The sequence below is a fragment of the Triturus cristatus genome, chromosome 7 (genome assembly GCF_964204655.1).
Source record: "Triturus cristatus chromosome 7, aTriCri1.1, whole genome shotgun sequence".
Lineage (NCBI taxonomy): Eukaryota > Metazoa > Chordata > Amphibia > Caudata > Salamandridae > Triturus > Triturus cristatus.
In genome coordinates this window covers 1,382,494,033-1,382,508,082 of record NC_140590.1, presented here as the reverse complement: position 1 = coordinate 1,382,508,082, position 14,050 = coordinate 1,382,494,033, and positions in this window count along the sequence as shown.

Genomic DNA, 14,050 nt, shown 5'->3' with positions numbered 1-14,050 from the left:
GGTAGCCCTCTCGCAAACCCCTTCGACTAAATCCTCCGGCTGAAAATTTAACAAGACTTGAGTTTTATTCCGATTTAATTTATATTCAGGGAAGCGCCCAAACTGTTTTGCCTCTTTATCTATATGTTCTATAGCCTCCTTTGGTTTCTCCGTAAAAATAGCTATATCGTTGGCATATGCCGTCAGCTTAAGAGAGCGCTGTTCAATGTTCAGTGGGAAGATAGCATTATTAGCCAAGAGTGCACGAATAAATGGCTCTATGTAAAGAGCAAATAAAAGAGGAGAGAGGGGACAACCCTGCCTCGTACCGTGCCGAATGGGAAAAGGAGTGGTTTGAACATTAGAATAAAGTAGCTTAGCCCTCGGGTCCCGATACATAGCTGCTACTAGTTTTCGGAAGTTTTCCTTAATCCCAAATGCTATAAGTGTTGCCCAAAGATAATCCCAGGCCACCCGGTCAAATGCTTTTTCTGCATCCAATAATACCAAGCCCAGTTGGATTTTTAATTTCCCTGCAGCATCAAATATCTTGGCAAGCACTTTTGCATCAACATTGATTAATGAAATTGGACGGTACGAGGCCTGTTCTTCCGGATCTTTATGTTTCTTTAGAAAAAAGATTATATTAGCAATGTTCCATGAATCAGGTACATGTCCTGTCCTAACAATTTGAGATATAACATCCCGCAGTAAAATGCTTATAAAACTCTGCAGGGAGAGCATCATCCCCTGCTGCTTTCCCTAGTGATAACCCCCCTATTGCCTCTAAAACCTCTTCTACTATGATCTCCTGTTCTAAATGGAGAGAATCCTCCTCCGTCAAAGCACTTTTGACGGAAACACAATTGGCCTATAAGGATCGGTGCTTTCTTGAACAGCTTGGGCTCGAGGTTGTTGTATGCACCTCTCAAAATGTGTCAATTAGGGGGGCCGCTATTTTAGTATCAAAAACATTTGAGTGTCAAGTTCATAAAGTCCTAGAAGATCAAAGGGGAAGATGGGCTATTGCTCAAATAGAAATTAATAGTGTTAGATATGTTTTTTGTGTTTTATATGGCCCGAATATCGATGATCCAACTATATTTGATAATATTTGCCTAGAATTAGCGGGATGGCAGGGGGAGATGGTATTGATGGGGGATTTTAATTGTGTTATTTCCTATGGGGTAGAATCCACTAGTCAACCGCTGGTTCCAAGAATGACGAAGGTGAGAGCTTCTATCTTGGAATTAGCAAGACTATATTCTCTGCAGGATGCATGGCGGACTTTACATTCAAATAAACCGGTCTATACGTATTACTCAGCGTCACATCTCCAATATACAAAAATTGATATGGCCTGGGTCTCAGATACTTTATTGGCATTAGCAGACATGGAGATTTGCCCCAAGATCACTTCTGATCATAACCCCATAGTTTTTTCTTTTCAAGCTAAACCCGCTATTAAATCTGCTCGATCATTTACGTTTCCTAGGTATTTGGTAACAGATGCTGAATTTGGGATCTTTATTGGTAAACAAATCTCTGACTATTTCACAGACAATATGTGCTCAGCCCTGCTTTTGACTTTATGGGATGCTATGAAAGCATATATTAGGGGAGCCATTCAGCAGTTTATCTACCAACAGAATAAGGAACAGGAGGGGCAAGCCAAAGATGCTTTTCAAAAGCTTGTTATTTGCGAACTTCAGCATGCTGATGCAGTTCGCTATCAAAAAACAGAACAAGATCATTTGTATCTGCTGCTTTTGGAGCAGAAGGCTGTTATAAGTAGAGTTTTAATGGAAAAAGTGGCCGTCTGTTTTACCAAACATAAGACACTGCAGTATGAATATGGGGATAGGATTGGGAAAGTTTTGGCCCATCAACTTAGGGATAATCGGCTTAAAACTAAGATCAAGGCTATAAAAGAGGAGGGTGGTGCTCTTTATAAGTGTCCTGGGGAGATAGCTAATCAATTTTCAATTTTCTACCAGCAATTATACTCTCCGGAGTTAGGGCAGGATACGACTGATATGCAGAGCTACCTGCATCAGAGAACTCATCAATCTCACAGCAGACTGTTTGGCAAAATGTAGTATAGCAGGAAAGCAGAGCTTTCAGGTTTCCCAGGTCCATGTGTAAATATAACTTATGTAGTCCTGTTTTTAGGTCTTGCCTTAAGGTAGTTTTAGCTGCATTGCCAGCCTAAAGCTTGGTAAAAAAAACAATGCATAATGATACATAATAATACTTAAAGAGTATGTGTTTCTGGTCAGCCCATATTACTCATTGGTCAGATTGAGTGTCATTCACTGTTAGATCAGCCCACAGAACAGCATAAATAGTTAAATACAATGGCGCAATTGGGCAACTGTGTTCAATTAATGGCTTCTTGTCCACTTAGTTCAAGTTTTGGATATAAAATCCTAGTTCTACCCCTGCTTCAGTGGATCCTTCACATCATTCTCAGCACGCTATCTAAATTATTGCTGGCAGGTTTATAATGTGCCATTGGCAGGGGCTGGACAGCCAAAATCAGGCTTGTAGACAGTGAGAGGCTTCTCTCTTCAGGGCAGCAGTGAGTGGTCCTCTCGCTTGTGGCAGGCATGATGCAGAAACAGTGTGGCGGGTAAGCAGCAGGTAGAAGGCCACATCACTCCTCCACGCTACATGGGCAGGCTAGTTATTCTCCCTTGTTTTACGTGTCAGCTACTCACTGCCTTATAGGGTCCAAGAAACCTTTGAGGCAGGCAGAGTCTTGTAAGTAGAATACTTAGCTTTCTAAAGCAGCTGGGTGAGAGTCACAGAACAGACCCCTCTCGTCCAAAGAATGGGACAATCCTGCAGAAAAACAGAGGTTTGGCACAATAAACCCACTGGAACACGCTAAAATACAGTCTCGCAAGGGTGCGGGGGAGTGAAAGCTGCCCCTGCTAACAGTCACATTGCATGCCCCAGAGATGGCAAATCTGAGCAATAACAGACCAAACTGTGCTTATCCCAGACAGTCCAGAGTTGACTAAAAGTGTGAGTGTACCTCATTGCTGTGGCATCGCATGCCTCCTTATCTGCTCTGCTGTCATTTACTAGAGAGTCATTTAACTCACCAGGTGGGTCCGGTTATGTGAGATGTGGCAGGCAGGAAACGTCCTTTAGGACAAAGCCAGATTCACGCTGTGCTTTCACAGCGCCGGCAACAGAACAAATGCATCTTTAGGATGCAATCGTTCTGCATGCAAGTCGTTACAACAACTTCCTTTAAGGGGGGCGCAATGGTGGCGTGGTCCCTACTGTTTGCGCAGACTGGAGTTGAAATAGTAAATTCAACTATTCCAGTATCCAGTACCCCTTAAGTCGTTATAACGACTTAAGGGGTACTGGATGCGTGCTACAGACCCATTCATTTAAATGACAAAGGGCCATATGTAGGTAGCCCAATACCGGTCGGTAACGGCCGATTTTCGGTAATTATACCGTTACCGACCGGTATTGAGGCTTTTGATATGTAGGGGGATCATTTCTGTATTCGGTAATTTACCGAATCGGTAAAATTACCGAATCGGTAATTTTACCGATTCGGTAAATACCGAATACAGAAATAAGATGTAGGGGGAGTGTGTGGTGGGTGTGGGGATTCGTTATTTACCACCAACTGAAAGTTGGTGGTAAATGACGAATGACTCAGTAAATGCATGTTTTTGGCCCTTAGATGTGTGCAATGTGGCAGACACACATGCCCTCAGGGCATGTATGTGTGCCACATGTGCACACATCCAGGAATCAGGGGTGCAACAGGGTGTCAATGTGACACCCTGCCACCCTTGATTGAGCTCCCCCCATTACCGATTCGGTATTTACCGATTAGGTGATGGTAACTGGCTTCCCATTGATTCCTATGGGCCTCCTGGCCCATAGGAATCAATGAGATACAGGTTACCATTACCGAATCGGTAAATACCGATTCTAAAATACCGACACTTACCGAATCGGTATTTTTTTTACCTACATTACATTTACCGATTCATAAATACCGAATCGGTAAAATTCGGTATTTAAGAATCGGTAAATGTAATTTACCTACATAAGGCCCAAAGTTCCTAAGTAGGGGTGGGCGGAATTTGCGAAATGAACTTTCGCAAATTATCGCGAAAATGTTTAAGATTATCGCAAACAAGCGGAAATATCGCGAAGATGCGGAAGTTTTTTTCCGGCATGTTCGCGAGATTTTCTGCATGGTTGCGGGTCGCCAACTTACCCATGTGGTTGCTTGCGGGCGCGGCCATCTTGTTTTGAGTTGTCTCGCGGTGCATGATCGCGAGAAGATAGACGTGATCGCGCGACGCATGACGTCACTGCGGGTGCGAACTGTCGCGAGACAGCGCAAATGGCTAAAAACAATACAACATCTCATGGAGAACGCGACCGGATCAAGAAAACTTGTCGGCGAACGCAGGGATTCAGGTAAGGCGATCGCGCGCGCGCGAGAATGTATTATTTTACAGCGCGAGCAAGAAACAAATTATCGCCAAGCTGCGGAAACCGGAAATTTTGACATTTTCGCGCTCTCCGCGGAACGCGAAAATGTCAATTTATCGCAATTTCCGCGAACGGAACGAAATTTTCGCCCAGGCCTATTCCTAAGGCATGCATGAAAAACGCATGCGGAATTCCGTCATACATTCGTGGCAGGCACCACTGCATCAAGGTATTTGCACATGACATCATACAATGCACTCCTGCCATTCGTTCCATATTGTCTCACTGGCTGTGCCTCATTTTGGAAAACATCCAAAATTGAGCACACCAGTCAGAGAAATTACAGTCACATGTCAATTAGGCAAAAAAAAAATATATATATATATATAATGATTAAAACAAGATCAAAATGTGAACAATTGGCAAAGGGTATAAGGAGATGTGAATTTGTAATGAATAGGCTGATATAATCTTTGCGTTTTCTGTTTAAGTAGAATATATGTCGTTACTTCACAAACCAAAATAATGCATACTTTGACAACGTTGTTTTTAGTTCACAAGTACCGTTACTACGCAAGTTTTAAGTTTGCATACATTTACATGGCAAGTGTATTCAAAAGCATTTAAAGAGACATTTACCCCGCATACTTTTTCAACTCCTTTTTTGAATTTTAAACCCCCCCAACACTACGCTAAATAGTTAATACAAATACGCTACCCTACACATCACAAACTTCACAACACTACCCAAACCCTCAAACACTACCCCGCCACACTACCCTAAACCATAAAACACTACCCTACACTACACAAACACCACAACCCTAAAACACTACCCCCAGCACGGCCCTGCACCTACCCCCAGTCCGGCCCCTACACTAAAACACTACCCTGCACGACCCCCTGTCACTACCCTAAACCCTAAAACACTACCCCTACACTACACAAACACCACAACACTACCCTGAACCCTAAAACACTAAAACACTACCCCCAGCACGACCCTGCCCCTAGTCCGGTCCCTACACTAAAACACTACCCTGCACGACCCCCCGGCACTACCCTAAACCCTAAAACACTACCCTACACTGCACAAACACCACAACACTACCCTAAAACACTACCACCAGCACGACCCTGCCCCTACCCTCAGTCTGGTCACTACACTGAAACACTACCCTGCACGACCTCCCGACACTACCCTAAACCCTAAAACACTACCCTACACTATACTAACACCACAACACTACCCTAAACTCTAAAACACTACCCCCAGCACGACTCTACCCCTACCCCCAGTCCAGTCCCTACACTGAAACACTACCCTGCACGACCCCCCCGACAATACCCTAAACCCAAATACACTACTCTACACTACAAAAACACAACTACACTACCCTAAAGCCTAAAAGACTACCCCCTGCACGACCCTACCCCTACCCTAAACCCTTAAAAACTACACAGCCCCTCGTACCTCTCTCTTTGTGGTTCCTCTCTTCTCTTTTGAGCGTGGTTCCTCTCTTCTCCGGCTTCCAGCGTCGTCAGAGGTGCACGTCAGTCACAACGATGTGGATAGCCATTCCAACGCATGCAATGTAACAACTTGCATATTAAAGGCTACGCGTTGTTACATCGCATGCGTTGTAATGTGTGCGAAGTAATGGTATGCGGAGTATAAGCCGTGAAGTAATGGGTGATTACCGTTTAAGTACACCCATTGCATTTCATATCTTTCATGTATTCATTTATTTGAGGGCATATTATTTATTTATAAATGCATGCTGCCGTTGGCGCATGTATGCTGTATAATATTTACTTTGTGATGGTTTGATGCATCAATTATTTATATATATGTATTAACACATTGGCCTTTGGCTTGCTTGGTACTCCATATCATGCTGAACACAGGGACAGAGAACAACCTTCTCAATACAGAACAAAGACACCTGTTGTTCTGCTAAGCTATGTGGCTGAGAGGCCACCTTAGAAATCGTACAGACGTTTTTGGTACAACGACCGCATAGCTAGAGGCAAGAAGGGAGGGGTTGAAAAACAGAGACTGGTTCCATCTTTCCATGCATAAAAATTCTGAAACACTGTAACAATGTTGCAATTAATTGTATTATTTTGTTTATTAATCACTTTCCTTGCGCTATATTGTTTACCTTTATAGTTACATAACACATTATTGGCGCTAAAATAGGACAATGATTTTAATAAAATCCAAAAATATATTCCCAGGGCCCGATTTACAGAACTAATCTGAGACAAAATCCCAAACTTACTACTTTTGGTATTCACAGAAGGCATTTAGTAGTAGTACAGTTAAGATTTTGTCTTAAGTCTGTCTTAAGTCTGACCTAAGTTTGTCTTAAGTCTGTCTTAAATCTGTCTTAAGTCAAATTTAAGACAAAATCCTAACTTTACTACTACTAAATGCCTTCTGTGAATACCAAAAGTAGTAAGTTTAGAATTTTGTCTCAGATTAGTTCTGTGAATCGGCCCTGTAGTATGTATTCATGATAAAAATAGATTTGTACCCCACTAAAAATAAATTGTCCTGTGAGTCTCACAGGACTAATTGTTTTCCAGAATGCACCATCCTCACATGAAGGGCATGTGACTCATTGGTTACACTGCACCAGGTTTCCTTTCTGAAGTTGGTAGGTTGACATTGAGCCTGCACTTTCACCAGTGGAAAACCTCAAACCAGTCCAAACCCTCTTGTATCCCCTTTGAGGAAGTTGGTTTTATGTCCAAGATACCTTTTATCCCCTTGAATTTCTGTAGGTGCAAGTACATTGTACCGGAGTATGGGGTGCCCTATAATTGTTTCCCTTACCCTGCTGATGGGAATATCCAAACTAGGGAAAGGGCCCCTAGGTTTTCTTTGTTCTCCTGGAAGACGCACCTGAGGGCTGTTTGGAGCCGCATGTTGGGAGCTCTGGGAAGCAGAAAATCGGGTTACTGTCACTGTGGAGGGTGAACCAGGCAGAACCAGTTTATAGACCACATCTTAGGCACAGCAAAATTACTTTTCGAAAAATCTTCTTTGGACTAAAGATCTGATTTCGAACCTGGATTACATTTCTAATAACTACAAAAAGGCAGTGAAAATCAATCTTCCAGCTTTATCCTTAGTCAGGTTGCGGGGGTTCTTCTTAAATCAGCCTTTTCAAAGGGAACGGCAGCTTCAGCCTGTGCAGGAAGTGCCACTGTTTAATTCTTGTCACCCACATATTTGGCAAGCCTCATTTCTGCAAATTATGCACCTAGGCCATTTGAGCGCCAAAGTACATTTCTTTTATGACCTCATTATTGGCTGAACTAGGTTTTTAAACACATGAAAGAGATTTTTTTCTGACACATGCTTGCTACAGTTTGGTCAACAGCTGTAAAGGGTTAAAGGGACAGCCCTGATTCCATGTTTTCAAGTTTCGTTGATGGGCAGTGCAAAGCCATACTGCTGTGCATTTGTGACATTTAACAATCATGTAATTTGTTCTTTATTTATGCTATTTTACTGTGAGTTTTCTCAACGGTCAAAGGAGCCAATTGGGATTAGCCAATTTACTTGCCATGTTTTAGGGTCTGAGCAGTCCCAAAGTGTAATAAGTCAAAATATGCACATAAATCCATTCACAAACTAAACAAAAGGCTTGGGGATCTCATACAAAAAAGTCATATTCCTGAAGTAGAGTTAGAAGAACTAGAGTGAAGGCAGAGGGAGAGGCACTAGGGTGTGGGTAGAGGGGCTAGGATTGCTAGGTTAGTGGTTACAGGATATAAGTAGAGATAAAGGAAGTAAGGTCTAGACAGATATTGTACCAAGGTGTTTAGGTGAGTAGAGGGCGGCGTAAAATGATGAGAGAGAAGGAGGGAACTAACTTGAGCACAGGAGGAAAGATGACCTAAAATATGATAAAGAGAGGAAAGTCTTGGAGTTTTTGCAGTTTTGGAAATGCATTTATATAGTGCTTCATTTCGCAGAAGAGATGCCAAAGGTCTGTCGGTTTATGGTTAGCATTCTTCTTCATATTTTGTGGACCACAAAAGTAATCTGAATAAGATAAATATGGATTTTGTTTCTTTGCCCACCCCGATAAAAAAAAATACCACTGCAGCCACATCTTTGGTCAGTAATTTGTAGTCAGGGTTTCTAACCCCGTTAATTGAAAACAAGGGATTCTGTAATAAAATACAGTAGTGAATAGCATTCATTCTGAAAATAAATTTCAATTGAACACCTAGGCCCTCATTATGAGTGGCCCATAAATTCCGATGGGCCTGATAGCTCACTTGACCGGGCCCTTCCGAATTCCAAGTATTTAGGTCGCGCCTGAGCCAGGCGCATGCGATGCTCTGCGAGGCATTTAGTAAGGGCTTTTAAACTCCAAACACACGCTTGTGCGTGTGCTTTTTTTTCACTTGCTATTGGGTTTTGCATGCGTCTTTCTAAGAAAGACAGCAAGCAATTGGCCCAAGGCGGGTGCATGTCTCGCCTTCTCTGTTCTGTGGCCTAGGGGGCTCGGGAACAAGCATGAGTGCCATCTGTTTCCAATTATCGCGCCCGTTAATTGGAAACAGATGGCGGTCTTCTCCTGCAGCGACGGGCACAAGCGCACTCGCGCCCGCACCACTTCCGGGTACTGGATTCCAATTGCTCTTATCCACGACCTAGCCGTGTTGTTTCCCCGCCGACTTCGTCTGCTGGTTACCCCACCCACCCCTCTCTTTTTATTTCAAATTTCACTCTCTAGGCGACCCTGGCTCTTCCCATCTTGAGACCCCCTTCCCTCATGCACTTGATTTTTTATGTTTTTTATGAACCGTGTTCAGATACTCCTCATACCTGCCTGGCAAATTCTCCACCATTTAAAGAGGCTTGCTCTTTCCAACCCATTGGGCCGTACAGTGTACCCTACCAGCTTCTGAATCCCAAGCCATCCAATCGGAGGAGGAGACGAGGCCTGGGCACGCTGAAGGCGTCTCATTTCTACCAGTTGCATTTACGGTAGTTATTGAGGCGGGGTCCAGTGAATGCCAGTAGCCAATGACAAGCAGGCATGAGAAAAATCAAGCGCACTGCATCATAGTCTTTCCTTCCGCTGTCTTGAGTTTTCGTCGTTACTGCACGTGACGAAAGGGGATCCGTTGCTGTGAAAGTTGTAGAGGTGGCTCGACAAGGTGAGGAAGGGGTTGCAAGATGATTTTCTTGGGTCGCTTTCCGTTTGTTGCCTTTCCGCTCACACTCTTTCTTAAAGAGGTTCGGCTGAGTTGATCAAACCTAAGCGTCCTCTTGTGGCGTCCAAAGCGACTAAGTCGGGATATTTAAGAATCGTGTAGGTTCTAGAGGTGCTGTTTGCGTTTGAGCAGTCTATGTGCAGGACGTCCCTTTGTGTTCAATATCTCCCCATACCACTGTTGCCTGCATGATTGATGCGTACTCTCTAAAACATAATTGAATCACATTGTTTGCTAAGACTTCTGTGTTTTTGTAAGATCCCATTTTGTGTTTTTACAAATCAGCATCAAGTTTGATTCATTCGGATGCTTAGATGGGGCTCGCATATAGGTGCTGCACATGCACGTGTTGATGTAAGACACGAAGCATATGCATGTGATGTATTTCTCGTGATACAGAAGTGGCTGAAGACGCCCATTTTTACTGTGAATGCGCCGAAGATGTTGCCTTGAAACGTACGCAGTGTGTATGCTGGATGTGGTTAGGGTGAAGTTTTGTATTGCTTCGACCTCGTCTTATCTGCTCGTCTTATCTGCTTAAGTTACAAAGCCATTGGCAGACGTTTGCATCGTCAAAAGTCTGCTAGTTGGTAATGGAATGTGGACGTCACTTATGTTACAGAAGAATTATCAGATATTACTGGACGTGCTGTCAAGAACCAGTGACATGGTTATACAACATGCAATACCCCATATGTCACCAACCTTTGTTAGCAGAAGAAGGCACTTGATTAAGATCAGTTTGTAGTATGACTTCATAACATTACAGAGGGAGAGAGAGAAAGAGAGTGTGCATGTGTGCGTGCATGTGTGTGTGAGAAAAAGAGGGCGAGAGAGAGAGAGCTTGTGTGCGTGAAAGAGAGAGAGAGTTGTAGGGAGCAGGTATATCCAATCAATGAGAGGAAATGCGCCCCGCGGCACCGGTTCTCAGGCAAGTTTTTCGTGGTTTTAGGTATTTCAAATGCTGTGTTTTTCGGAACTCTGTAATGTACACACGATTACTTCTCTCACCTCAATAACATACTTCAGGATCAATAACGCGATTTAACATACAAAAGATTCACCTCTAATGCAAGCGCTTGAGGTAGGGAGAGTGTGCACGTGGGTGCATTTGTGTGCAAGCACGCGTCCATTGCCTACGCACCACAATGTAAAACTCTAATTAAATTGTTCCATCGTAGAATGTGACGTCGATAAACTGCCCTGTGTAATTTCAACCTTTTCATCTAGAAAATAATAACACATTCAAAAAAACAAGGAGAGAAAAGGAGCCTGTTAGGACGCCCAGTTCCAGTTTATAAAAAAAATATATACTTTGTAAAACTAGCTTTTATTAATAAACCCACGCCACATAATTACACTCTACTCAATGCAACATAAATACACTCCACATAATACCACTCAGTGCCATATAATTATATGCCACATAATTACACTGCACTCAATGTGAATGTGAATGTGAATGTATGTGTCTTGTAAAGCGCACTGCTGCCCTGAGGCGTCGTTGCACCATACACTCCAAATACCACTCAGTGCCACATAATTACACACCACATAATTACACTCTACTGAATGCAATATACACTCCACACAATACCACTCATTGCCACATAATTATATGCTACATAATTACACTGCACTCAATGCAACATACACTCCAAATAATACCCCTCAGTGCCACATAATTACACGCCACATAACACTCTACTCAATACAACCTAAATAAACTCCATATAATACCACTCAGTGCCACATAATTACATGTCACATATTTAAACTCTACTCAATGCAACATAAATAGACTCAACATAATACCACTTAGTACCACATAATTACACATCACATAATTACACTCTATTCAATGCAACATAAATACACTCCACAAAATACCACTCAGTGCGACATAGTTACACACCACATAATTACTCTACTCAATGCAACATAAATACACCCCACATACCACTCAGTACCACATAATTACACGACACATAATTACTCTCTACTCAATGCAACATAAATACACTCTACATAATACCACTCAGTGCCACATAATTACACACCACATAATTGCACTCTACTCAATGCAACATAAATACACTCCACATAAATGCACTCTATACCACATACCACCAATCAACATAAATGCACTCCACACCATGACACAATTTCACTAAGCATAAGTTCACTCAACACCACAGTTCCAGGCCACACAATCCAACTCCACACATTTTCAATACACTCCGCATAATTACACACCAAACAACATATTTCAACTCCAGAACTCCACAATCCACAACGTACCTCCAATCCACACCATATAGTGTCACCACCTGAGCACCAAACATCATTCACCACCACCATTTTGCATCAGCGCACCACCTAAGCATCACGTCAGTCTGCCCTTGGAATCTGGCATCTGTTGATTCTCCCCTAGTGTCCGTCCACTGCTCGTGTTATACTTAAATTACTATTTTCCAACCTCCACTCCCCCGTTATTTATGTCCCGCTCCCCCATAAGGTATAACAAACAAGCATGAGAACAGGCAGGAACAAGTTGCCAGCAGTGCAAGTACAAAAAAATTTTTTTATGTTAAAATCTTTCTTTAATCAGGTTTTTCAGTTGTACGTAGTGTTGTCTTCGTTTGTATAAAGGTAACAAAAATGCTTAACACTTTTTATTATAACTTTTCAACATAATGCACAGCAGCCACAATGCTCTACAACATAGCCAAAAGTTCTGGCTAAACTTATAAGGTCCCACAGGCGAGACCTATTGGCTATACCAATGCTTGTTCTTTTCTTATGGACTCTGAAAGTAGCTGAGATCTCTGTGTGAAAAACTGGTACAGAACATTCGGAAATTTGAGAAAGTTTCTCTAGAGACCCTTACCAGTGGGGCTGTTCACATGTAGCCGGCAATGTAGAGAGTGGTAGGGGTCTTTAGAGAAACTTTCTCTATTAAGTTCTCACTTACGAATGCCCCAGAATAATTCCTATTATTTCCCTACTGGGGCCTACCCCGAAATTACTGTGACAATCGGTCGCAGTATTTCTGGGGGTGGGGAATTACTGGGAACCAATGAGTGTTCTGTACCATTTTTTCAAAGAGAGATCTCAGCTACTTTCAGCATCCATTAAAAAATAAAATCTTGGTTACCAGCACTGTTCCCGTTAAGGTGCACGCGTGCGCACACCTCTGTTATCGAGAGCGCGCACTGCCGTATGGGCAGCGCGCACACACCCACCACATCCCGCGAGTGAATCGCGCCGCTGCTTTAAAAAAGCGAGCGGCGCGAAAATCACTCACTTCCTGGATGCGGTGTCGGGACTGGGAGTGAAGGTAAGGCGGGGGTTGGGGGCTTGCGGCTGTCGGCACCTGCGGGGCAGATTGTGGGCTTTTAAGTATTCATGTTAATCACAGCCCCTTCACGAGCTGTGATTAACATAAATACTTAAACAAAAGCCCACACTCTTCCCCACCAGGCCCGGTTCCAGCCAAACAGGAGCCTTGGCCCTCGCAGTGAGGGCTTGAAGGCATGCGCGCAACGCCATGGGGCTCAAAGTGCTCCAACTCCCCCCTCGTGTGTGTCAGCCCGGGACGAGACAGCTTCCCGGGTGCACATAGACAGCTTTAGAGATTATCGCAGCCGCACCCGAGTACTTAGCAGGTCTTTAAAAGACCATTTACATATTAACCTGGCTTTATTTATTGTTTCACCCCTTCATCTGCACATGGCGAAAGGCGACAAATCCTTTCTTTGACAATGGTAACCATTGCCTACTGTTCTGCTGCGTAGATTTTTCTTTTTCTATGCAGCGCAGGAGAGAAGTTTATTCACAAACATGAATGGTATAGTTAGAACTTGGCTTTTTTTGTTTTGTGATATAGTTAGAGCTTCCGCAGTCTTTCATTATTCTAATGTTGCTAAAATGTGTATGTTCGGGCAGATATACATTTTTATCAGTAAAGCGGACCCCCATGGAATACTCTTTAAATCCTAAGGTTGTGTTTCCCCAGACCAAACCCTCTTAAATTATACTGCCCACCAGTATGGATGACATGTGATTCCTACACCTTATAATCCTCATTGGCGTATGTGACATTCTCTGTAGACTGATTTACATACTTGTATAATTCATTGTCTCTGTATAATGTGTGCGTGGTGTAAAGTACTGACACACACTACACAATGAGTAGCGCTATACAACAAATGAAATGCATATGAGAGAGGGGCTAAGTAAAGATGAGGGGTACTGTTGGAGGGTGGCAGTGAGGGAATCCGTGGAGGAGGTCATAAGGGGGAGGGGCTATGGGGAGATGAGGGGCACTTGTGGCATGTGGCAGTGA